General features: G+C 36.9%; 1 protein-coding gene and 1 pseudogene across 12 annotated transcripts in view; both read left to right on the forward strand.

Moving 5' to 3' along the window:
* The window catches only part of nrm (neuromusculin), a 1,033,009-nt gene that overhangs the window by 489,790 nt on the left and 516,679 nt on the right, over positions 1-26,540 (forward strand). The window lies entirely within an intron of this gene.
* Positions 869-2,827, forward strand: LOC141481090 (chromobox protein homolog 3 pseudogene; annotated as a pseudogene).

Here is a 26,540-nt window from a genome sequence, read left to right on the forward strand (position 1 = left end):
CATATGCAGATGACACTTGAGAAATATTGTCAAGATGCCAACACCGAATGGATTTCTCAGAAATTATTCATTTCAACTTTTTCTCAAACTCGTGTTATTGCTGCCTAACAGAAAAACAAGACTAAATCTATATCTCTCACAAAGAGATGTAATGTTGCAAACCTAAAACTTTGATCATGCATGATTACAATAAGTTTTCATTCGTTATCGAGGAATATCAGAATATTTCATAATTTTTTTTTATTTGAATATCTTCAAAATTATGAAATATCCAAAAAGAACAAATATGTAAGTGTCACAGTTTTTTCCATTTTGTTATTTCAATGATATTTGATAACACTGTCCATACATACATCTCAAAATGTTAATGTATATTTCAGGAGGCGTGGTAACAAGAATTACTGAACAGGTGTATCACTAATTTGAAAAGTTTGAAATTATATTCTCATTAGGCTGAAATAGAGACTTTCAAGCAATCATGTATTGTTATGACTACAACCATGTTATCGCTGTTACAAATAATAATAACAGTCATTGCTTATCTGCACAGAACTTGCAGTTGAGTAAATTGATCGGTAAATTATTATCATTATTTCATGTTGGTTCGACAGAAAGTATACATAATTGTCAAAAAAAAAAAATTCAGTATTCTTATCACGGGTACAAAACATTTCCACCGAGACCCTATAACTCCGCCAGTGTCAACACTGCTCCATCATCTCCATGATAACAGTATTTCTGATAACTAACTAATTTGGGCATAGTCAAATAGCAAATATGTGTTTTGATTCAAATTCCAATAATCTTTTTCAGTTCTAGCGTAGCAGTTCTAGCGTATTTATTACAGAGTGCAGTCTGGGGTGCCGAACCGGAAAGGTCGAACCGCCGAGATCGAAAATTCTGCTCCTGATATTACATAATATTCATTTTAATATATTTAAGTCTCTTAAGACAGATATTTCCGACTCATGTTTGGCAAATCAAGTTAGCTTCAATAGGAAAGAGACCGTCATCCGCTATTTAATCCGTTTGTTGGATTGAAGGCGGCTTGTGTTTGGTTTGATTATTGCGCAACGTTTATTATAGATCAAGTCAACACAATGGGCAAGAAGAAAGTGGAAGAAAGCGAAAGCGAGATAGAATACTCTGTAAAGAAGATCGTAGAGTGGTCGGCGGGAAAGTTGAGTATTTCCTCAAATGGAAAGTTATTCCTAAGACGATAATACTTGGGAACCAGAAGACAATCTGGATTGCCCTGAATTGATCGCAGAATTCGAGGAAAACTGAAAATTCAAAGCCAAAGCCAACGGGAAAGATAAGAAGAGAACAAGGGAAAATTCTACTTCCTCTAGACTTTAACACATCTTCCTCCAAAACAGAAGAGAGCAAAGACAAAAAATGCCCAAAGCCAGATCTGCCTCCCCCAAATCTGATGATGAGCAAAAAGGACTCTGACTCTGAGGAAGAGAAAAAGAAGAAGAAACGGAAATCAGCGGCCCCAAATCCAGGAAAGTTGACAATGAACATTCAGACGATGACAAACCCAGAAAAAAGAAGGACAGCGATGAAAAGAAGAGCAAGAAAGGCGACGAGAAGTCAAGGAAGAAGGGAGAGGACTCTGATGATGATGAAGCCCCCAAAAAGGGCAAAAAATCCAAGGCAGTAGTTGATATAAAAAAGGATAAAAAAGGTGGTAAGATCAAGGACAAACAAAAGCCTGCCTACGAGGAAAATGTTGATGCCGAGAAGATCATCGGAGCTTCAGACGCAACCGGCCAGCTGATGTTTCTGATGAAATGAAGGGCAGCGATGATATATATCTGGTATATGCCAAAGAGGCAAACATGAAGTGTCCGCAAGTAGTTATCAAATTCTAAGTCTTCCTAAGTTTATCTTTTTGTAGTTGATGATTTCTCAATGAATTTCAACTGTTGTCGAGATTCCAAAAGTTAAATCTTTCGTTCTGAAATCTCGGTAAATTGTTCGAATTTCATTCTGTATTTTTCCCACCAATAATTTTGCAGTATATCAAAGTTTTTGAATGAAGTGTTTCCTAAATCTATCGAATACTATGTTGGTCTAAACAGGGGGACACAAAATCCCCTAGTCAACTGATTTGATTTTTGAAACTGAATCATTTGCGGATTTCGGATATAAAAATTGGTAGGTGTAGTTTCACTACTAGATTTAAGGATACATTATTTTATCTGAGAAGGATTTTTTGTTTAGTAAAGGTAGGAAATAAATCAGCAGGAAATAAGAATATGCAATGTACAATATTAATGGTTGCATTTTTTTCATCAATGTCAGTATAGAAATACATAGTTGTTCATTCGAACTCATATATGAAATTCCAATTCAGAAGTAAAATCGTTGTTGCTCCCTGAATTTTCAGCGGTTGATATAGCCAGTCCGCCTCTTTCGAGCTCTTTTGCTCGAATGCAGTTGGCAAGCCGACATCAAAGTAGATTTCACGATAGATTCGCACAAAGCACACAGTGAAATATTCGGTTTCATTTCTGCGACGACAGTGTGTCATGTTCAACAACGCCGTATGAGTTTCTCAGTCAGTTCGTAACCGGGTCAAGTACACCATACATTATGCATGCTCCACCACTGCTGACGACGTCGACGTCTCAGGCGTCGTTCTCGACTCTTGCACTCCTTTTCAATTACGCGACACTTGCTTTCTGCAATGTATTTGTCAATTTGGATACTACCATCCTTATTCATTAGCTAACATACAACAGACATGGCATATTCCAGACTTGTGTTTGTTTGCTTAGACGCCAGGTTCTTTATTAGATATCTGAATGAATTATTTGCCGTTGCAACTTATGAATGTGTCAGTATATGTTACTTTTTCAGTTATATAATGTTATATTTCCGTGAGAGTCTTTTGGATTATGAAGATAACCCCTACTTGTAGTTTTTCACTCACATCCTATGTGACATAATATACTATATTGAAGTGTTTATCATTGATACCTAAATCGAATGTTGATCAAGAAGAATTTTACAATTTCCAGATTATAAAAAGTGAACTTTACCATACCATCATGAAAGTTCCCGTCAACAATTTTTGAACAAATTCGAATTTAAATATTTGTTCTTGAAAATGTTCGACACCCCTTCTTTAAAGAAAAATAGCAAAACGCGTCACATATTACAGATAGTATTATATTGTGGATATTTGAAAAATAATAATTTTTCTATTCAGCAGATTTACTGCTAGAACTTCTTAGAGGGTAGCCCAAACGGTGTACAAACTATGTTGGTGTGGTGAAAGTGATGTAGAAAATCAGAAAATTGTGCTATAAATGACACTTAAAATATTAAATATCCTTATAACACTTTAGCATTTCAATTTTCACCAACTTCACGTGTTTCATTCACTGTCATTGAATAATGGTTGATAACTCCCCATGCAGCATCCATATTTCCCTCCTGTTCGTATATATTTTCAGTCAGAATGTATTTCCACCAGTTAACATTTCCGGTTGAAGAATAATGACCCACACACCAATAATTCAATAACTCTATTTGGCCGAACCAGATACACAATGAACGATATCAGACTGACGCAATTCGAGATCAAAGTTCGGTGAAATATTATTTAATTTGATGAAAGAATCCTGGAACTAGGAAGTATTGTGAAATGATTTGATGTAAACTCACTCATTATAAATACAAACCAAAGGTTTCTTATTCGGTCGAATAGTACATTTACCTCAGTTTGTTTATAATATTTTTTGAGGAAATGCGAATCTACAGAACAATTGAAAATGTTTTCAAAGTATTGAAATATCTTTCAATTTTCGTCAATCTCAACGTTTCTCTTCCATACAATTGGAAATTACTTCAAATTTCTTCAAATTATCGTGATAATTGTATTTCAAGGTTGATTTTTTGTGAATTCTACTAGTTCGCACTTCCCCTCTTCTCCCTCACTGCTTCACCAGTTTGGTGGGAGATGACCGTTTTTCCGCTTCATTGAAGGTTTCCATAAATTGCGTATCAAAGTGTTCCTCTCTGCGGATGATCTCAGCTTGAGACCACTTGAAGTTATGTTGATGAGTCCAAACATGCTTCACCATTCCCGATTTACTGGTTTCTTCTCGCTCTGTGTTTCTCTTGTGCCCGGAAATGGAGGAGCATTTTTGGAATAATCAACATAACATCAAGTGGTCCCAAGCTGAAATCATTCAAAGAGAGGAACACTGGTTTGAAAGGAAGTTCAAAGAAGTTGCATAAATGTTGTCCAATGACGCATTCAGCCAAGATAGCATAGACATACGCAACATATAAAAACCTTCAATCAAGCGAAAAATGGTCGACTCCCACTGAACTGGTGTAGCGGAGAGAGTCAAGAGGGGATAGGTGAAAGTGTTCAACTGACTTCTATATCAACGGAAAACGGCACTCTTTATTGTTTTATTTACAACTCATGAACGATTTATCTGTATAACAGTTTTCTACATTCACTCTTGTACAAGATGAAATTTTGTAGGAGAATAATCATATACTTTTTTCCACGACCAATAATGAAGGAAGTGCAGAACAGTAAATAAGGGGAAAATCGAGATTTCATCAAAATGGTATTCTTCCGTCGCTTTGGCTCGCTTAAATGTTATAAATAACTGACTGAAGTAGATGTGCTCTCAGTAATTTTTCATGAAGATGGAAGTCAACTTGAAACTGTACGTTCGTCAGAGTTTTCACTCACTCGTATTTGTGTGTATGAATAATATAAATGTGTATCCACGTTTTGGCAATCATCAGTGAAGGATCGTCTTGAAATTTTGATTTGAAAAAATCAAGAAATGAACATGAGAAGTCTCCAATATTCATTGATCGAAATTTATTTTTCAAGATATTGTTAGTAAATTAAAATATGTAAAAACATGCTCATGAATACTGGATACCAGGGGAAGTTGATATTACATATATATATACAGGGTGTCCCTGGACTTCCTCTTTTCCTCTCCGGAATGTATAGATGGGGTCAAAATATCACCAGTACTTCATATAACTTTTTTTCCTAAAATCCTTCGTTACCAAGTAACGGGCCCTCGAAGTTACAAAATGAAAAATGTTTTTCTTTGATAACTTTTCAAGTGAATATTCAAAATCATCCAAATTTTGGTAATTGACTAATCAAATGAATTCCTTCGATGAGCTTTCATGCAGGAGTCAGTTGTTTTGCTACAAAGTCAGGAACGGACTACCCCCGATGGTCCACACCCCAAAACTTTGAAATGACAGATATTTTTCAATATTTCTCAACAAATTAATGTTACTTGGACAATTTTATGAATAAAAGTACTCGTGTGGAAAGTCGATCGGAGCAACGAGTCTTGATAAAAATGTAGTTTCACTCGACGACATCAAACCCGCTCGTCCACCATTATTTGAAATGAATAATTATCGAAGCAGAAATAATAATGATACCATTATTCGAAAATATTAGTTTTTGAAGAGAATGGAAATGATAGGTGAAATGTTCATAACGAATTTTTATATTGCAAACACGTTTAACTAACGAAACTCAAGAGCCTCAAGAGCAAACAGAAATGAAAAATCCGCTACAGAAACTGCTCGATATGACCACCTTCTCTCTCTATACATTTTCTTAGTCTGCGAAGACACCCTCTCTTTACTTGAAATAGCATTCCAGGGTCGTTTCGTATGGCTTCACAATGTAATGTTATTCTATTCAACAATGCATCTCTTGTGTGAATAGGTGTAGCGTAAACAAGGCTTTTTAGATGCCCCCACAGAAAGAAATCCAATGGATTTAAATCCGGAGACCGCGATGGCCATGAATATGGCCCACCTCTACCAATCCATCTATTGTGGAAAATATGGTTCAGATGGTCACGCACAATCAAACTAAAATGAGGAGGAGCGCCATCATGCATAAACCACATATCTCTTCGGGTTTGCAATGGAACATGTCCCAAAAGTCCATTCAAATCGTTCTGAATGAACTCCAAATAACGTTCTCCATTCAATCGGTCCTGTAGAACGAATGATCCTATAAGATGGTTCCCTATGATACCAGCCCAAACATTCACGTTGAATTTCCGTTGGTGTTTGGTTTGCAATATCCCATGGGGATTTTCTTCGGCCCATATATGGAGATTATGAGAGTTGATAACTCCATCTCTACTGAAACCTGCTTCATCAGTGAATAAAACTCGATTAATAAAAGTCATATCCTCTCTTTGTCTATCCATGAACCAATTGGCATATTCCAGTCGTGCTGGAAAATCTTGAGGTGTCATGGCATGTACCTCCTGGATGTGAAATGGGTGGAGCAGTTGTTCCCTAATTATTCTATGAATAGTGGACTTGGATGTATGGAACTGTTCTGATAGATTTCTGATGCTCATTGAAGGATCATCAGCGACGGCTTCCAAAATATTTTCCTCCAATACAACGGTACGTACAGTCCTAGGAGCGCCCTCACCACCTCGTTTTGGCAAAACTGTACCTACAATAATATCGAAATAAAACAACGTGCTCAAATTAATTATCAATTATTACATACCTGTCTCCCTCAAGCTGCGATCGACACGCTCGAATGTTTCTCTTGACGGTACCGTTCGATTGGGAAAATGCTCGGAATACAGACGACGAGCTTCTGCAGCATTACAAAATGCTCGTCCATAAAATACATGCATATCTGCATATTCATTGAATGTAAACTGTTCGGCCATATCAAAAAAATTCAAAATATCCTATAGAATATTGACAATACAATGATAGTCATATGACAACGCACCACTCAACAAAACAAAATCGCATTCCAGTTTCTCATTTTTTATCAAAACTTTCTAAAAGGTTTTTTTGTCAACATCTGTGAAAGAAATGGAACATAATTATTCCCTGGATATTTTTCACCTGATCATGTGCAGCCGTTTCTGTAGTTCATTCGTTTGCTTTTTATTAGTATAGTAAATATTTTTTCCGATGTGCGTTTTTTCAGCTAAATTTAGATTCGTGTTAAAGAATTTCTCCCATAAAGTTATAATTATCAGTGAAACTCCTCAACAGTTTAGCTGTGAAGAAGAATTTGAAACATTCGAATGTTGAGTTTCATGAGATTCAGATAACTGATCAACACGAAACGTGATTATTCCACACGTATTATGTACATACAAAATATGGAATGAATTCGATATTTCATAGTAGAGTAGCTTGTTAGTTTAAAAACACCACGAATCTACAGAACTTGATATTTCTTTTGAAAAAATATTTGCTATCACAATTGTGACTTAAACTTCCATATAGGTACTGTACTTTTTGTTTACGACTTCATTTTAGCATACTTCGTATTATTCCTGTTATAAATGTTGTTGAATTAACGTTATCATTATTATTTCTGCTTTGATAATTATTCATTTCAAATAATGGTGGATGAGCGGGTTTGATGTCGTCGAGTAGAACCACACGAGTACTTTTATTCATAAAATTGTCCAAGTAACCTTATTTTGTTGAAAAATATTGAAAAATATCTGTCATTTCAAAGTTTTGGGGTGTGGACCATCGGGGGTAGTCCGTTCCTGACTTTGTAGCAAAACAACTGACTCCTGCATGAAAGCTAATCGAAGGAATTCATTTGTTTAGTCAATTACCAAAATTTGGATGATTTTGAATATTCACTTGAAAAGTTATCAAAGAAAAATATTTTTCATTTTGTAACTTCGAGGGCCCGTAACTTGGTTACAAAGTTATATGAAGTACTGGTGATATTTTGACCCTATCTATACATTCCCGAGAGGAAAAGAGGAAGTCCAGGGACGCCCTGTATATATATATATATATATATATATATATATATATATATATATATATATATCTTTTTTTTTTCCTCAAATAATTTTCATCTTTTTTAACGTATAATATGATCTGCAGCACATAAAGTGAGGGAACTGTGAGAATTCCTAGTTGATTGAACCATTTTCTATATGATGTTTTGGATATTTGTTGTCTGTCATGGAGATATGAAGCAATCCAATCACTTGTAACTCCTCGTATGCCAATTCGGTGTAATTTTTCCAAGAATAGTTGGTGATCAACTGTATCAAACTGTATCAACTACTTAGGTCAAAATAAAGAGCAATGGGATTTTGTTTATTATTAAGGCAGCTATAGACTGTAGTATTGAGATCAGATATGGCGGTATTTGTTGATTTGTTCCTTCTAAATCCATTCTGACAATCAAATAATAAGTTATGTTGATTCAAAAATTTATTGAGACGTTCATTATATGCCATATCAAAAATTTTGGCTAGTTGGCTCTGTAAGCAGACATTTCGGTAATTATCTACTATCTCTCTAGATCCTTTGTTTTTGAAAATTGGTATAGATTTAGATACCTTTAGAATCAGTGGGTACTGTCCTGACAAAAAAGATTCATTGCTTATGTGAGCTAAAGGCAAACCTATCGTTTCCTTGACAAACCTTACAGCTTTTCCACATATATCATCTATCCCAGAAGCATGTTTACTTGTTGTTTCAGTTATATATTCTTCAATCTCCTGAGGAGTGGTTGGACAAAGGAAAAAGCTATGTTCATTGGAAGGACCTAATTTCAATTTATCAGGCTCCGGCCTTGTACATTTTACATTCATAAAATGTTTACTGAAAATATTACTTATTTCTTCGTGATCTGCTATTTTATATCATTAACAGTAAGTTGATTCACTGAATTGGTTTATTTTTTGACTCGTTAATTATTTTCCAACTTTCTCTCATCAGGTTTGGTGCCCTTTGCTGCCTATCATTGTTATATGTGTGTTTTGCTATATTCACTTTTTCTTTATAGTAGTGCTTTAACATGTTATACCTACTTTTGAACAAATCATTAAATGAACTTTTTACAATTTTTGACTTTTCACATAACATGTTATGGAGTTCCTTTAATTCAGAAGAGTACCATGGTTTCTTATTTTTGTTAACATAGGTTTTTTTTTAAAGGAAAAGCAATGTTGTAACAATATTGAAATGTGATATAGAAGCTTTTAAATTTATCATCGGTAATTATTGACGTGAACACGTCTTCCCATGTTTCCCTTTCTAACAAATTTTTGAAAGTTATTAAATTATTTTCTGACATAGGGCGTTTTAATAAAACTTCAATAGTTTTTGTTCTTTCATACTGGACTTTGAACTGGCATATTTGGAAAGTGTGATCAGATAAATGATTTTCTTTGATTAGTTGCTTTTCAATATCAATGTTAGAAAAAATTACATCAATAGAAGTGAGACTTCGATTGGTAATACGAGTAGCAAGTTTGATATGATTTACCATTCCAAATTCATTGAGAATATTTTTTATCTCTCTAACAAACAAAGTGTCTTTCAAAAAATTTATATTGATATCTCCGCATATTACCAGATAGTCTTTGTCAGTATATATACTACAGATCAGTTCATATAATTTATCACAAAATATTTTAATATCACTATCAGGTGTACGATAAATATTTACTACAAACATTTTAGGTCTGCCTTTGGTAAATTCTGTACATATTATAGTGGCTTCAAAATGCTTTTCTACATTGCCGTGGAAGTTTATTGGCTTTGATATTGTAACTAGATGGTTCTTCACAAAAACGGCAGTGCCACCATGATTGCGATCATTACGACAAAAACTATTTACTAAATGAAAATTATTCAATTTGAAATATTCTAATTGTTGGTATTTTAGCCAGTGCTCTGTAACGCAGCAAATGTCTATATTGTATTGATCCAAGATGATTTCAAGATCAGTAGCCTTACCAGCTATTCCTCGCATTACAATGCATTATATTTATCTTTCCATTGTCGTTTGCTCCTTTCATCTCTCCATAGTTTTGATTTTCCAGCAGGACTTGCGTTTGATCTGGTATCACTATTGATTTACCGCCTCTCTGAGAGTCGTAATTTATAAAAAAGATATAGGACAAGAAGTGTCACTAGATGGATTTCCCCTGTGTTGTGAATTATCAGGTAGGTGTCGTCCACGATTGAAATTAAAGCGACTTAATAATATTTTTTCTGGCCAAAAACTGGGCTCATAGAGTTGTTCCTTAAATTGTGGCTCCTAGTTGCTAATTTTGTGACATGAATGCTTTTAGAATTTATACGCGCTTCAATAAAGCTCACTATATTTTCAGATATGATTGCATCCGGAACTCTAGATAAGAATAGCCAAATTTTCTTATCCGGGTTCTCCCGTCCATAAAGGTCCTTATTTCCAGCACCGCTTCCTATCATATATTTTTTCCTTCTACTTTTTACTTCTATAAATTCATCCTCCTCCTTTCCATATCTGTCTTCTACATTCAGGTTTATGATTTCATCAAACTTTTGTTGCATTTGCATTTGCATTATTTCACCACCAACTTGTGCACTTCGGAGTTTTGGCTCCTCCTGTGTTTTGGATTTCCCTTTGTGATATACCTCGTCATTGGGATTCAAAATAACATCACTTTTTTTATTCCATATCTTTTCTTGTGGCTGCTTATTTGTTGCAGCAAAGATTGTTTGTATGTTTTGTTGGTTTTTTGTGTCATGCTTTTTTTGGTTATATTGAGAGCCACCGGTAGACACCAGGTGGTCCTCGATTGAAGACAAAATGCGAATAACCAAGGAAAGTACTTAATATAATGGTGTGACACCAAGTCAACTGCCAGCGAAATTGCTTAACAGTGCCCATTTGCGTCAAGTGCGCTGGCAGGCACCTAACTAGTGCCTGCCAAAAGGCCAGGACTGACCCTCCGAAGTGTAACAACTGCAAAGTCGTCCACACTGCGAATTACCGCGGCTGCCCTGCGTACCCCAAGGAACAAAGAAAGGGGCAGCCAACATCTAAAAAACCAGCCCCTTCAGGGAGACCTGCGGGGTCTGGACGCGACCAGGAGGGGGTCAGCTTTGCAAAAGCTGCATCCAAGGGCGCAAGCACTTCTGCAAAGCCCACCTCCCCTCGACATGAACCCTCACCTCAGCCTCAGGGGGTTTCAGACATCTGTGCCGCACTGGACCAGATGAAAAAGATGTTCGTGATAACCGGAACTGCCAATGTCTAGACAACCAACGTTGCCTAGATCTCTGAAGATAGTTTTTTGGAATGCTAATGGCATTCGTTCTAAAAAGCTGGACTTTGAGAACTTTTTAATTGAAAACAACATAGATGTGGCTCTAGTCCAAGAGACACATCCGAGGAACGAATCTATTGTCATCCCAAACTACAGATCCTTTCACAGAGAACGTGTTGGACGTGCTGGAGGGGGAGGTGGCATTTTTGTCAAACGATCCCTACAGTGTGTCCAATACGGCATTGATAGTGCTCGATTACACGGTACTGAGGCCGTGGGGGTCGAAATTCAACTGATCAGGGGTTGACACAGAATAATCTTGGTTTACAACCCTCCAAACATTCATCTACTCCCAGAATCCCTGGATGAACTGCTGATGGGAAGCAACATTCCGAAAATTGCTGCTGGCGACTTCAATGCCAAGCACAGACCTTGGAGCAGAGCCACAAATCGAAATGGCCGAGCGCTCCGTGCGCATGTTGACAGGCATGAATATCTTGTGCTGGTACCAGATGAGCCTACGTACTATCGCGGGCAGACTAGGCCTGACGTTCTAGACATCGCGCTTCTCAGAAACGTCTCTCGGAACTGGATTCCGATCATAATCCTAGTACTGGGCGATGATCTTCCTTCACCTGTTCATCGCATAAGATCCAAGATGGACTGGGATGTCTTCACAGCCCAGCTCGAAGAGATGTGCGCCCCTCCTGAGGTACTCGACTCTCCCGACGAACTCGACGCGGCAATTGAGCGTTTCGAGCTTTCTGTGAATGATGCGTTTCGAGCGGCCACCTCCAGGGAACAGTGTCCGCTGAAGAGCTATAATGAGTTCCCCCCTCGTATCAAAGTCTTGATACGAGAGAGGAATCGCTTGAGAAGGCTCTATCAACGAACCCTTTTCCCAGGGGACAAAACAGCAGCAAACAGGATGGCCAACCAAGTCAAACAGGCCGAAACGAAAGGTGGGAAGAGCTTTTGGAATCCTTCGAACCTGGGAGTGACGAGCTTCGGCGAGTCACTCGTAGGCTCAGAGGGAAGAAGGCTGCTCTCTCACCCATTCACGGAGAGTGCGGAGTGTGCTACTCCCCTGCCGACAAGGCGTTAGCCTTTGCAGACACGATGGAACGTCAGTTTCAACTTAACGTTGACGACGATGACGACATCGACCGCGATATGCTGCTGGAAGACCGGGTTCACCGACTCCTCAGAGAATATGACGATGATGACATCCATCCAGCTTCTGTGGAAGAACTGAAGGGTTACATCAAGGCCGCAAAGGCCAAGAAAGCCCGGGGGTCGAATCAATAACCAACAAGTTATTGAAGAGGCTCCCGGAAAACTTCGTTGAATTCTTACTGAATTTGATCAACAGCTCGTTGGCCCTCAGACACTTCCCCAGAAGGTGGAAGCATACGATCGTCGTCATGCTCCCGAAACATGGTCAGAATCCGCTATTTCCGTAGAACTATCGCCCGATCAGTCTACTCTCGTCGGCGGCTAAGCTAGCTGAAAGAGTTGTTCTGCAAATACTCAACGAAGAAGTTGAGGACCGAAATGTTCTGCCTAACGAACAATTTGGCTTCAGGAAAGATCACTCCACTGAATTACAGGCTCTAAGCTTGGTCGAAAACACCATCAGCAAGCTTAACGCAAATAAAAAAGTGCATATTGTGCTACTAGAAGGCCTTCTGCACAAATTAAACGCGTTCGACCTACCTCGGGGCCTGATCCGGTGGATCGGGTCCTTCCTGAAAGACAGAACTTTTCAGGTCAGAGAAGAGGGCTCTCTGTCTGATAACAGAGAGATCCTCGTCGGTGTGCCACAGGGGGCCGTGCTCTCTCCGACGCTGTATTCTCTCTACCCCAGCGACCTCTCCAGATCCGAGCGTGTGAAGATATCCCTGTACGCCGACGACACGGCTCTTCTCTCATCTTCCATGGGTCGAGAGCTTGGCGTCGTCTACATGCAACGTACATTGGACGACCTCGAGCGCTGGTACCTTGATTGGAAGATCCAAGTTAACTCGGACAAGACTCAGGCGATAACCATGGGAAGATTACTATATTCTCCGGCCAGAAAAGTGAGAATCTCTGGAAGGGAGATTGACTGGCAAGCGCGGGTAAAGTACCTCGGCCTTCTAATAGACCGTAGGCTCACTTGGAACCCGCACATCATGTGCGTTAAGTCAAAGATCGAGGGTCGGATAGCTAGTATGTACCCTCTGGTCGATAGAAAATCCAAATTGAGCACAAAGAACAAAATTACCATCTACAACACGATATCCAAGCCTGTCATCATGTATGCTTCAGGCGTCTGGGGACAATCGGCTCCGTCCAACATTTCCATTTTGGAAAGACTACAGAATAAGTTAATCAGGATGATTGTGTATGCTTCTTGGTTCGTGCAGAACGAAGCCATCCGCAGAGATTTGCAGCTGCCTTCCATTCGGCAGTCCATTCAGTCGAGGAATCAGCGAGTTTTTGAAAGTAAGGAAACTCACGAAAACCCGTTAGTTAGAAAAGTCACAGATTATGCTGTAGACGACCCCTCCCGATATAGAAGGCCCCGACACTCTGTCGAATGAGGCCCTCATGTCTCCCGTTAACGGATGAATAGCTTTCTCATCCATCCCACCCCAGCCAGGTAGGGGTATCCCGTGAAGGGCGGTACTGATGTCTGAGGACTTCTTGCCGCTATACCATCAGTCATGTACTCATTGGTCCTTCTCGAGACCAATAATTAGCCGAAAGGGTAAGGGAGCTAAACTCCAAGCCTGAGCGACATGAAGATGACTTTCCACATTTTGTCTTCAATCGAGGACCGCCTGCCCGGTACTGACGATGATCCATAAGCTGAAACAGCTGTCCACCGTTGGCTCTTGAATTGGAATCAATATGGGATGATAAATATTTATCATTTAATTTTTTGATTTTTTTCGAATTATTTTCCAACTGCTTGACTACATTAACCTGAGGTCTGAATTTTGGAACTAGTCACTGTGATACAAATTTCATCATTTAGATTTCAGTCTCTACCTCTGGTCTTTTCATTACCGTACAAAACGAAATTCACTATTATTTCGAATTCAATAATTCACATCGACCGAAACACGTAACCCTTTTTTTTTTTATGGTTGAATATTCCACACATAGATGGCCTCAAGCATTCAACAATATTATTCAGTCATCATGGATTCACCTGGAACGGAAAACTCTCAGGCAGTAATTCTGCTTCAGACTGTTTTCCATATCCATCGGATTGTAGTCAGTGGCGTGGAACATTGTTTGTTTTACTAGTCTATGCTTTCCAGGACTGAGCGCATATTGTTCGAATACTAATGATTTCTATTTCGATGGTATATTCGTGAATATTTTTGTTGAATCACTATTGCTTCATTCATTATTTTTGTAGAGATATATTTTGAATAGCTCACATTTCAAGAAACAACATTTAAGTAAACACGAAGAACACTAACCTACAACTATAAAAAAGTAACATCCTTCACAGTTATTCAAACATTCAAAAAGTTTGTTTCTTCATCAAGAACAATGTAAAAGATGTTGATTGCATCAATAATTAGAGGTAAATTCAATATATAGTCACAAACATGGGATGAGAAAAAATTCATGTCAAGGTGATTTCCTTCATTGATGCTTCTTTATTTCTTTCATTTTCAAATATATTATGAACTATTTTCAAAAAAATACATTATGTTGAATTATACTTCACATTCAATACGCGATTACACCCGTGTTAGGAACCACGTTAAAAGGTAAGACCTCATTAGTCCTTAGCTCGCACAAGTTTCGATTTCTGAGGGTTGTCATTTGTAGGGTTGCGACAGCTGTTTAATGGAGAAACATATTTTAACATATATGTGTAAGTATACAGCCCAGTGTATTTGTAATTTTGTAAGGAACTCTTATAGCATTCCAATTAGTCCAATAGTCCAATTCTGGACTATAGGGTATAGAGTTAGTTGTGAAAGGTCGGTGGTTGTTGAATCGGTAATTGTTGAGTTGGTGTTTGTTGGATTTCTGATGCTGTTTAATTAACTGTTTATTTTCTATTGAATCTTCTATTTTCTATTGAATCTTCATTGAATTCTTTTTATTGGCACGAACTTCCCTTCACATTTTTATCGTCTCCGAGTGACCGTTTCCTTCATTTTGTTTAGCATGATTCAATATTTGAAACGACACTGTTCACACTCCACACACCTCTTCACGAATGATTTTCTGTTCGACGGCATAAATGCTCGTCGTTTCCTATTTCTGTCACGTTTCTGTTATTACGACAGTCTCCTACAGCGACAAAAAAACTGATAGTTTCTAGTGTGTTTTAGGTACGCGTTCCGAATGTTCCATGCGAGGGTTCGTTTAGGCTCCGGGCATATCTGCTGACTCTGAAGAAGTGCCTGTGAGGAATAGGAAATAATTATCTTGGGATATCTGTTTTACTACAATCATTTTCTGAAACTTGATTATTGGTATTCATCATCATATATTCGTACCAATCTAACATTACTGATTTTCTAACGGATACAATAATTTATATCGCCGAAGATAATGTTTCAATAAATTATTTACGAAGGGATTTTATTTTTATTGATATTGGTGATTTCACAATACAAAATTGTATTGTGTTCACGTTTGCTTCTTTTCACTAGGTCTGTAGTAAAGACCATCGACAAGATCTGGAGAGCGGACAAATTGAAGCACTGGTTTCATCACTTGATAACTAGGCAGAGTTCAGTTTTTATAGATGACTACAACATCAAAGCTTTCTAATTTCAGAACTGACAGGAAAACTATTTTTGTTATTTGCCAAGTTAGATCCAAGGATTCTTCAGAAGCATTTTTCCCATTGTTTCATCTGTCTGTCGCGTCATAGTTTTTTTTCATTGTATGTTAATCAAAATATGATATCAACTTGAAATCTCTACCACTCATCGAATAGTATTACATATTGTACTAGTAGGTGGCAGTAACTCCGTTCGCATGGACTTGAGTTTTTGATTTTACAAAATTTTCTAAAAGCAAAAAGTCTATATATGTACTTATCTATGATTTATAATATTTTTAAATTTTTTTCACAAACTATTGATTCAGTTACTCGAGTTGACTGCCGTGTTGGTCGGTGGTTCAAGCCCTAGTCTGAACGATCGATCTCCACTTGCTATCGTCCAACCCGTGTTAGGAATCACACGTTAAAAGGTAAGACTTCGTTAATCCTTAGCTCGCACAAGTTTCGACTTCTGAGGGTTGTCGTTCGTAGGGGTGCGATAGCTGGTTAACGGAAAAACAGATTTTAAACAGATTTTTTTAAACAGTTAACCAAAGTTTTGGCCAAATAAACAACAATATTTTTTCCAAGAAATATTTGACATAACTTTTTGAATTGGCCTAACTGTTTTTATTTTCTAATGTTGAGTCAAGCTTGCCACAATAGAATAGTGAAAACCACACAAAAATATGTTGATCCCTTTTTGAAATTAGCGCACACAAACGCAGAGACAAACATTCTAAAAATCATTGATTTGGATTGTTTTGGGTTGATAAAGACACCAAATCATAATTTTTCCCAAATTTTTTCCATGTACAGATAGCGATCAGTTACATTTATTCTGGGTGTGCAATGAGCTTCACGGGTTATTCTGCACGAAAACATGATAACAACGTTAACAATACTGGGCATATTACCAATAATTACAAATATTTAATCACGGGAAATTTTTGACAGATATGCTGAAGTTTTCAACTATAAATCCATCAAAGGCAAATTGTTTTTCCACAGCAATTCAATCAAAATGTATTTTTGAGGAATCTTTATATGAATTTCAAATACAAATTTCATATTATGATTTATTGTTTTTCCATATGAATAAGTATCTGCCCGATAAAAAGGTACTTGTGAAATTTAAGAATTCTGTTGAATATAGTTTGTGACGAATCATTTCGAAGCTCTTGACGAATACTTTACAACCCTAGAATATGAAATCAATATCTTCAACTACTACAAAATGGCGGAACTTTAAATAATTGCCTGAATACATTGACATTTGACTACATAATATGAGGTAATAAGCTTGAGGTCAGTTAGAAGATGCTTGAAATTGTTGCCTTGAACTTCTTGACATATGAACAGCCTATCTGATATTTCACGCTGAACAGTTTCGAACATAGTTTTGTACACCATTTGCTCCAATAGGCCCCACAAAAATGTCCAAAGGAGTCAAACCTGGCGAGCGGGCTGGCCATTCTGTAGGACCTCGACGGCCAATCCAACGACCGGTAAAAGTAGTATCCAAATAGTTTCTCACTTGTTTGGAGTAATTTGGTGGTACTCCATCTTGTTGGAATACAATATCCATATCGAATTCATTAGGATTTGCTTCGACAACAACTTCAGTGATGAGAGGTTCAACAGTAGTTTCTAGCATATTCAAATACAGTTCCCCTGTTGAATTTTGATCAATGAATAGAGGTCCTACAATATGGTTTTCCAATATTCCTGCTCAAACGTTAATTTTTGTCGGGATATATTGGGTATGTGTTTCCCGAAAAACATGAGGGTTGGTGTCACTCCAATAAAGGCATTTTGTCTGTGAACATTTCTGTTTGACAAAATGTACATTCGTCACTAAAACAAATATTGTGGAGATAGGTAAGATGCCTCGCAATGGTTTTCGTCATGATTTTCAAGAATTCTGTTCTTCGATCAGGGTCAACTTCATTTAATTGGTGTACATTTTAATTTCGTATGAATGATACCTATTTCTCTTCAAAAGTCTCCACACAGTGGAAGGAGACACCTCACAAACATTCGCGACGAAATAAGTAGACGTTTCAGTTTTTACTACCATCTCACCAATTATTTGCACTTGCTGTTCTTTCGGAAGGGACGGATGACCTGGGGGTCATGTACGCTACCGGTAGTTGTGAATTTGGATACAATAAATAAATATCATTTAAAATTTTCCTTCCAATGGACGAGAATTGACCATTTTAGACATTGTTGACGTTTTACCTTTCTACTACTAAACTAAACTACAACTAAATGAGAAATTTCTAACTGAACAATGATGATCATTGTCGTACTGACATTTTTTCTCGTTTTTATAAACAGAAAATAACTCAACAAACCTCATCGGGTTGTTGGAATTGCCATATAGCAGATAAAAAGGAATATTTCTAGAAATATCGATATTAATGTGTTTGTCTTCAGGAAAATATTAAATGTTCCGCCATTTTGTAATAGGTGAAGATATTGACTTTGTATTCGCGGGCTGTGAAGTATTTGTCAAGAGTTTCAAAATGATGTGTCACAAGACCCCCTTTTCTTTTAATTTTTTTTCTCAGATGGCGCCCAGTCGCAATCTTGAAAGTTTCATCTGTCAATTTAACTTCAAAATGAAGTAATCATGCATTGATTTCATTATTCCAAATTAAAATTTTTTGAGTTGACCCGTTCAGATAATAAAAGGGGGGGACATTAAAGAAAATCACTGTATAGATGGCGGTTACGGGCGAAAATAACAATTCTAGTAAATTTCACAAATACGTTACAATTTCAGAAGTTTGACGAAATGTTTATGTAGTGGCTACTTTGAACATCTGAATCAGATTACTGAAAAATGTATTATACGGGAGTAATACAAGATTTTCAAAGAGACGATGAGAATATTAGACTGACTATTTTGAAACGAAGCATTTTGTTGATGTGAAACATTCACAGCCGCACGTAAAATCTATAACTGGCGTGGCGACGGGGTGCCATGCGCTAGCGACTGTGCGATTATTTTTCTACTGGTTCGGCGTTACGCTTTCTCTCGCCGCACTGAGCTCGAATACCTATAGTGTATGTATACAGTCGTTACTACAGTATTCTTAACTTGTGTTTTAGTAAATTAATATTTTTTTCGAAAATAATTGAAATGAAATTTATGTCTGACAGTAATACAGTAGAACTTCGGTTGTCCGAGGTAATGGAGGGAACCCTTCTCGGGTAAATGAAAACTCTAATGATCCGGATTTATTTATTATTCGCCCAATAAAACATTATTTATGTTTCTAGATATTATGTGGAATGTAGATAAGTACATTAGAAAACAGTAAAATAACTGTCTATTCATTTCTGTTTCATATTGCTTCCTTTTTTTCTCGCTGCAATGTTCCGCCATCTATTGAGAAGGAGTAGATCAGCAGGTGTTACCTCTGGTTGCTGCACAATATAAATTAAAGCCTTTTCTGAAGCAGCAAAATCTTTTTGATGGGATGTCTTAGTGGCAGGCTCTTCATCTACCACTTCGTCATCGTCATCGACTTGTTCGGTTTCCTGCAAGGCATCCGTTATTTCTTCGATACTTAGTTCTTCTAAGTCATTTGATGTAATCCATTCAGCAACATTTTGTCTTGTCACAATCTCGCAACCCTCTAGCATTACTTCAAAGAAACTTTTTTCTTCTTCCTTGATTTTCTCTGTCTCATTGACAGAACCGGCACCTTCACGGCTTTCCAATTTGGAAGCCAAATTATTCAATGAATATCTCCTTCACTGTCATAAGAGTCCTCAGAGTCAATAACTTTTGACCAACATTTCTGAATAGTGAAAGCATCGCGCACAGAATCCCAAGTTTGACTCACGCAGTACATAACATCAGTTAATCCGGAGCTCGGTTAAACGCGACTTGGATAAACGGGGTTCTACAGTAATTTAGAAAGTGAAAGTTAGCAGCCTTCCACAAAGAGAGCAAAATTACACTACGACACACTACCAAAAGTCATCAGTTAGTTAAATATATTTTTATATTTTGTAATTGAAGTGTGCATTTATCTGTTCATTAAGCCCGCGTATATTCGATTTGTCTGAAGGGTAAATGAATATGAAATCTACCCTCTTGGTAAAGAATATTACTAGAGTTTCATCCCAACACCAAATCTTCATTTTCAACACCTCAACTCCTGTTTCAATCACCAAGGGATTATCTTCAAAAGGAAGATTAAACAAAGGTTCCAAATAGTGCATTACAAGTACTCTCTTGGTAGATTCAAATTTACACAATTTTCATGGTATATATTTTAAATTATTTATTAATAATTTTAATTTCATTGTTATGAAAAATAATGCAGTAAAATAGTTGCTTGAAAAATACAGCTGATAGTTAGTAGCGCACGAATATTTTTCTCATATGTTATCAACGGGAACATTAAAACATCAATCAATTAATAAATTTTTCAATAATGGTGGAATATATATTGAAACATTTATTATTAATATTTATAATTCAAAATCTTCAGTAATATATTTCCAGCTTAGATTCTTAAGTTCACTAGTATATTGAAGCTACATCAAATTTTTTTCATGTATATTTCATTAACATATTTTTTATAAATATTTTAGTACCCAACAATCGATATATATGTTTTTCCGATAACCAGCTATCGCACCCCTACGAACGACAACCCTCAAAAGTCGAAACTTGTGCGAGCTGAAGACTAACGAGGTCTTACCTTTTAACGTGTGATTCCTAACATGGGTTGGACGATAGCAGGTGAAAAGTACAAACGATATGGTTATCACTCAATTTGTTTCTAACTCAATGGACCACACCGTATGGAATTATTTGAGTGAATTTATGGTTACAGGATCGAATCGAATTATTGTTGGGATTATGATTATTGAATGAATTTTCTCCAAGTTTCATTATGAGCTGTTGTCTTTGGAAGATAATTATTTTTTCAGAATTTCACCCGAAACTGCATAGTACTTAGATATTCTGTTCAAGAAATCAAGCCATAAAAGTTATTCAAAACCAGCCAACAATGAAAACTTCAACACATCATCGTGAATCCTCTGAAAGTGTGTTCGTGAAAATATATCGTTGACGCAAATCTTGATTAGTCGGTTCTCTTATTTTCTCCCTGAAATTAAATGTTGCTCATCATTCCGCGTACACCCCACAGGACACGAACAACGAGCACCCTTCCACTCGAGCTCAATTGACGCTCTTTCGAATTTTGTACGTAAACAAAAAATATCAGTGGGAGTACTTCAGCAAGGATCCTTTCTTTCCAACCACTTTCGCGAGTTGCATAGTTCGCCAATTCCGCTCCCTCGCTTCGTTCGCTGGAATGTTCCTTTCACGACTTCGTCACGAAACTGAAAAGCACTCATATCGCGAATCTATTCAAATCTCTTCCGTATGCTCGTCAACTTTCATTCAATTTAATCCTGAGTGGTCGCGATTAGCGATATAATTTATGTTGCCTTGATTGGTATGATTGTACCTACATGGTGATTCGCTGCCGGGAATCGATGATTAGGGTAGTAGGGAAGATGATAGTAGACCTACTGATTACGCAGTAGGTTCTATTATGGAATTCTCAAGGGAACAGTTTTGTTTACTGAAAGGGAAGTGACTATATGAAATTTCCTGCTCCCCTTTCGCGAATTAAAAATGTATGTATAACCGAAATCTACCGATGTATCTTACTGACCTCTCATTCGGATGATTTATGATTCTATTGCTGCAAGAATCGGTAGAGTTGAAAATTTGTTAACTCTGTCTTGAATAAGAGAGCAAGCCTGAAGTAGTCTTGTTTATATTGAGAAGCCAGCCTTTGACATTGATCTCCAAACAAGAAGCGAATAAACGGCATTTCCGTTTTGGTAGTTGTCATTCTCACTCTCCATTTTGAAAATCATTGCTAATTTTGTCTCATCACCATTCGTGTTTTTGATCTGAAACTTATTTTCAGGAAATGACAAAATATGACATGGATAAGCAGTTCGAAATTACGTTCTTGGTTACGTCAAGACAAATCCAAGTATTTGTTTAATTTTTTACCACTATCATGAAATTTGAAATTTGCCATACAGTATTCAAATCTGTGGAAAGGGAACAATTTATCAAATCTACTCAATGATGTGAATTAGAAGGCCTTCTAATAATACTACTTGGTTTGATATCTGGTGATATTTCTGTTCCAAGTCCAATAGGCTTCAAGCCTAGATAGCTGTAGATCTTTAATACATTCTGGTTCTTTGAAACGTTACAGGTTCCAAACAAAAAAATGCCTTCTGGAATATCCCTGGAATAAAATATATACCTATACCAAATATTTCTATAAATATAGTCAATCTTTTTATTCCAACAGTATTGTTTCCTGTACTACGTAATCAAATACTTCATTGTGCGATTTCATAACATAATTTTGATCATCCAATAATTGCTTGCCTCCTATGGTACATTGCTTCACATTCACATAACACACAACCAGCTGTTTCTGCCCCTTTGTTATTATACCTGCAGCTGTGACTTCCCTTGTTCAAGTGTCCTTCAAATGGACAGTGTCCAGTGAGTAGACCGTGATGATTTCCTACCGTATTGAAACAGTTTTTATTTCTTTACTGGAATCTTTTCCTCGTACTCAACGTAAAGTTTCGGGTCGTGTTACACTCTGAATATCTCATGTCCGATGGAGTGCCCTTTTGGAATAAAACACCAAAACTTACTCATTTCAAAACTAGTTTTTGTATGAGTTACACTATAAAGGGTTTTACGAAAACCGCGATACGTGATTCGCTATATAATAACTTCCTCAAGTGTGAACTAAGTTTACGATTTCGTAAAACCCTTTATAGTGAAAATTATACAATAAACTGTATTGATTAGTTCTATTATGGATTTTCATCAAGTATCAGTTCTATTCACTAACTCATTTCGTCATTGATGCTGAACAGATCTTTCCCTACACTTTACTGAAACAACGATAAACATAAAATAAAAATCAAATTATAAAAATTAAAAATAAAATTAATTGGCGCTCCGGGGCAACTTTGTTGATTCCAGAAGCGCATTTGCTTTTTCAGCTGCAGGAAAACCCGGAAAAACCTGCAGCACCACATCATCTGAAGATCTTGATCCAACAATATCCTCTCTCTTATAAAACAAAATGTAGTGTATCTCCAGAGCCTCCAATAAATTCATTGCATCGCAAGAACACTTCGTGACACGACTATCGTCAAACATAAACCAGTCCGTTTCATCTTTGACCAAGGCGTAATAATGACCAAATTCAACGTCAGAACCACAGTGAACAATGACTGATATTTCTGTGCTAACAGAAATAGAAAAAAGAAATTTTCCATGCGAAGGGTTCAATAAATCCATTTCATTTTACCACGAAAAGCGAGTCTGTAGGAAATACGCTTCGAAAACCAAAAAAATTATTTAAAAATTATATTAACAGCCCTCTTGATATCCAGAATCCTACTGGACAGCTCCATACGTTACGAATTACCCGTATAAGAGGCATATATTGCGGTGTTGAGAGTGCAAGCTGGGATCCAATTAAAAACGGTAAGGCTACTGTAATTAATGTTATTTGAATAAACGGAATGCCGCAGGAATCAGGACTCCCGTTTCCGACTAATTAGCGGAAAATTCCAAAGAGTTTCGTTTTTTCACATATAATTGGGTAAACTACGAAAACATACAACTGTTTCTCATTCGAGACGAATGTCTAGATGAAACGGAATCTCAAAAAGTTGTTGAATTGATTCAGATTGTTTATATACAAGAAAAAAAATCAATTTTCACTTCATGTCTTTCACCACTTTGACTTAGACGCAACCCCTTAAATTTATTTCCAATGTAACTTTTTGTCGTATTATTTTTTTACCATTTAAAAATTCATTTCCGATAGCATGTTTCATTCTAATCAAAAATGTCTCTTGGGTTTTTTGCCCAAAATAAACCAGTTCACAACAAAAAATTATTTTACGAACAACTACAGAGATATATCGTCATAAAAGCGACCTGGATTTATTGTTAATTTGTAGTTAGTACCTGCATTAAACGATTGAAGAGTAATAAACAAAACTAATGTATCAATAACAACATGTGGAAATCATAGTAAATGTTCAATATGTCTACCTTCAGACATTACGCATGCGTCTATACGTCGGCGCATTGACCGACGTATTCGCTCAAATATTCATGGAGTCTCTCTGATTACCCTGCACGCATCGATGATGCGGTTTATTAAGTGCTCTACATCACGAACAGGAGTACGATGAACCAAATACTGTAAATGGCCCCAAATAGAGAAATCGAGAGGATTGAGATACGGGGATCGAGCGGGCCAATTCTGTGATCCTCCTCGACCTATCCACACTGATTTGCATGTGTTTCAGTTAAATGCTGACGTGCTACTTGACTAAAATGGGCGGGAGCCCCATCATGCATAAAAACATATCACTTCTGACGTCCGAAGGAACTTCCTCTGGCAGTGCTGAATGCACTTCTCTTAAAAATTGAACGTATGCCTCACCATTTAATCGAGGAGGTAGAAAATGAGGCCCAATTATATCATCCCCAATAACTCCGAGCCACACGTTAAGAAAAAACTGTTCCTGATGGTTAGTTTCGACAATAGCGTGAGGGTTTTCATCAGCCCATATGTGGTAATGAAGAAAAATTACATTCGTCTGTGAATTATATCATCTTCAGAAAGTCACAATTTCTTCTAATCATTTCCAGCATCCAGTTGCAAAATTCAAGACGGTTCGGAAAGTCTCGCGGTAACAGTGCCTGTAGTCGTTGCAGATGGTAAGGGTATAAGAGTTGGTCAGCGATGAAGCTTACTTTTGTTTGAATGGATACGTCAATAAACAAAACTGTAGCATTTGGAATTGTGATAACCCTCAAGTGTATTTTGTATTTTGAGACACCGTTATATTCAGGAAAACTGACTCTTGGTGTGCTTTATGGGCTGGTTCGTACGTCTTTAATGTTGGTCAGAACGTTACAGTCAATGGTGACCGCTACAGAATCAAGATCCTAAGTCGTGCGATTCAAGGCCGCTAGACTATTTCCTGTGGAGATATGTGAAGTTGCTAGTGTACGTTGATAAGCCCAAAACCATTGATCACTTGGAGGACAACATTCGCCGCTTTATTGCCGATATATACGGCAAAAATGTTGGAAAAAGTCATGGAAAATTAGACCTTTGGATTAGACTACGTCCGAGCCAGCCGTGGCGATAAGCCAGAAGTTATATAAATTATAATGCCAGAAGATTATCTTTCGAGTAAAGTTGATTTCATGTCAATTCAAAAATTCATCTTTGTTATATTCCATTTCAAAGTTCTATACCTCTATTGAATCGCCCTATATATGCAATTAGTGTAATTACAATTGCCCAATTCGTGAAAAAGCGTAACATCATGTGCCCATTTCGTTATAAATCATTGATTTTGAAACATATTGTCACGTTTAGTGACAATGACTTTGTGATTTTCTTTAAATTTCATCGACTGTGATTGGATCGAAGGTGTGATCAATGAGAACATTCGGTCATTCAGTTGTCGCTTTTTTCTATAGTCATCAAAAATGCCTTAGTTAATCAGTTGATTTCCGTCAACAAAAACTGAGGTTATCATTTTTGTTGAATTTTAGGTCATTATTTTCAAGCCCAGGTGAAACGCTATTACTCCAAAATGGCCTGGAATGAAAAACAGATCACAGTAACTGATACAACGTTGGACTGATTTACTAGATAGAGCATAATCAAAACACAGTATCTACTTCTTTTTCATCTTCAACTTGCATGATTACCATAATATCCATTTTGACTTACTGTGTTTCGACCTAGGGCAGCTAAAATATTCAAGATGGTGACCTTTCATTTCAAAACGTTACACGAAGTATCTAAAGAAAATATTCCTCTCACACTAGATAAAAACACTGTGTCTCGACAGGTGTTTCGCTAACCAACTCAACATCCTCAGGATATGATAAAAAAGAAATTTGTACATCTATGATAGTTATATTCATATATATATCAACCTAAGGTTGAATGAATTCCCCTCATCGTGGTGATATATGTAATATCTAATAGGTAATAGTTTCAATCATTATTCAAACGGTTGAAAAACGGGCTCTTTGGATTGAAAAATTCATCCCTGTTTATAGAACTCATTTGATATTTTTTGATTTCTGAACTTCCGAAGGTGTCTGAAACTGTTTAGGAACTAGTCTACGAAACCAAATAAGTAAAACATGTTCCTTGAAACGCTGTATTATAATACGCTCAGTGTGACCAACATACTCTTTATCGTTATTCTCATAGCTGATGGTCTAAATCTCAGTCTCCATCATCTCGTGATGATGGAGACTGAGATGCTAATGAATTTAGCATCATCGAGAGGGAGTGTTTTTGTTCAGCTGTGAGAAAAGTAATTCCTCTAAATTCATTTAATTCATTAAAGATTTGAGGCTCCATCGGAGTCACTTTTGTATTTCCCTTCGGTAGATTCAACTGCCAGAAAAAGTTTCATTGAAATACTTTCAATTTCTCAGGATACTGTATGTGGCCTTCATAAACTGAATGTGGGTTCTGACCATTATAACCTTCACAAACAATACTTTCATAAAATGAATATTT

Source organism: Leptinotarsa decemlineata, unplaced genomic scaffold, assembly GCF_025532065.1.
Source record: "Leptinotarsa decemlineata unplaced genomic scaffold, Ldec_3_MD MMD2_tig00000035_RagTag_RagTag, whole genome shotgun sequence".
NCBI lineage: Eukaryota > Metazoa > Arthropoda > Insecta > Coleoptera > Chrysomelidae > Leptinotarsa > Leptinotarsa decemlineata.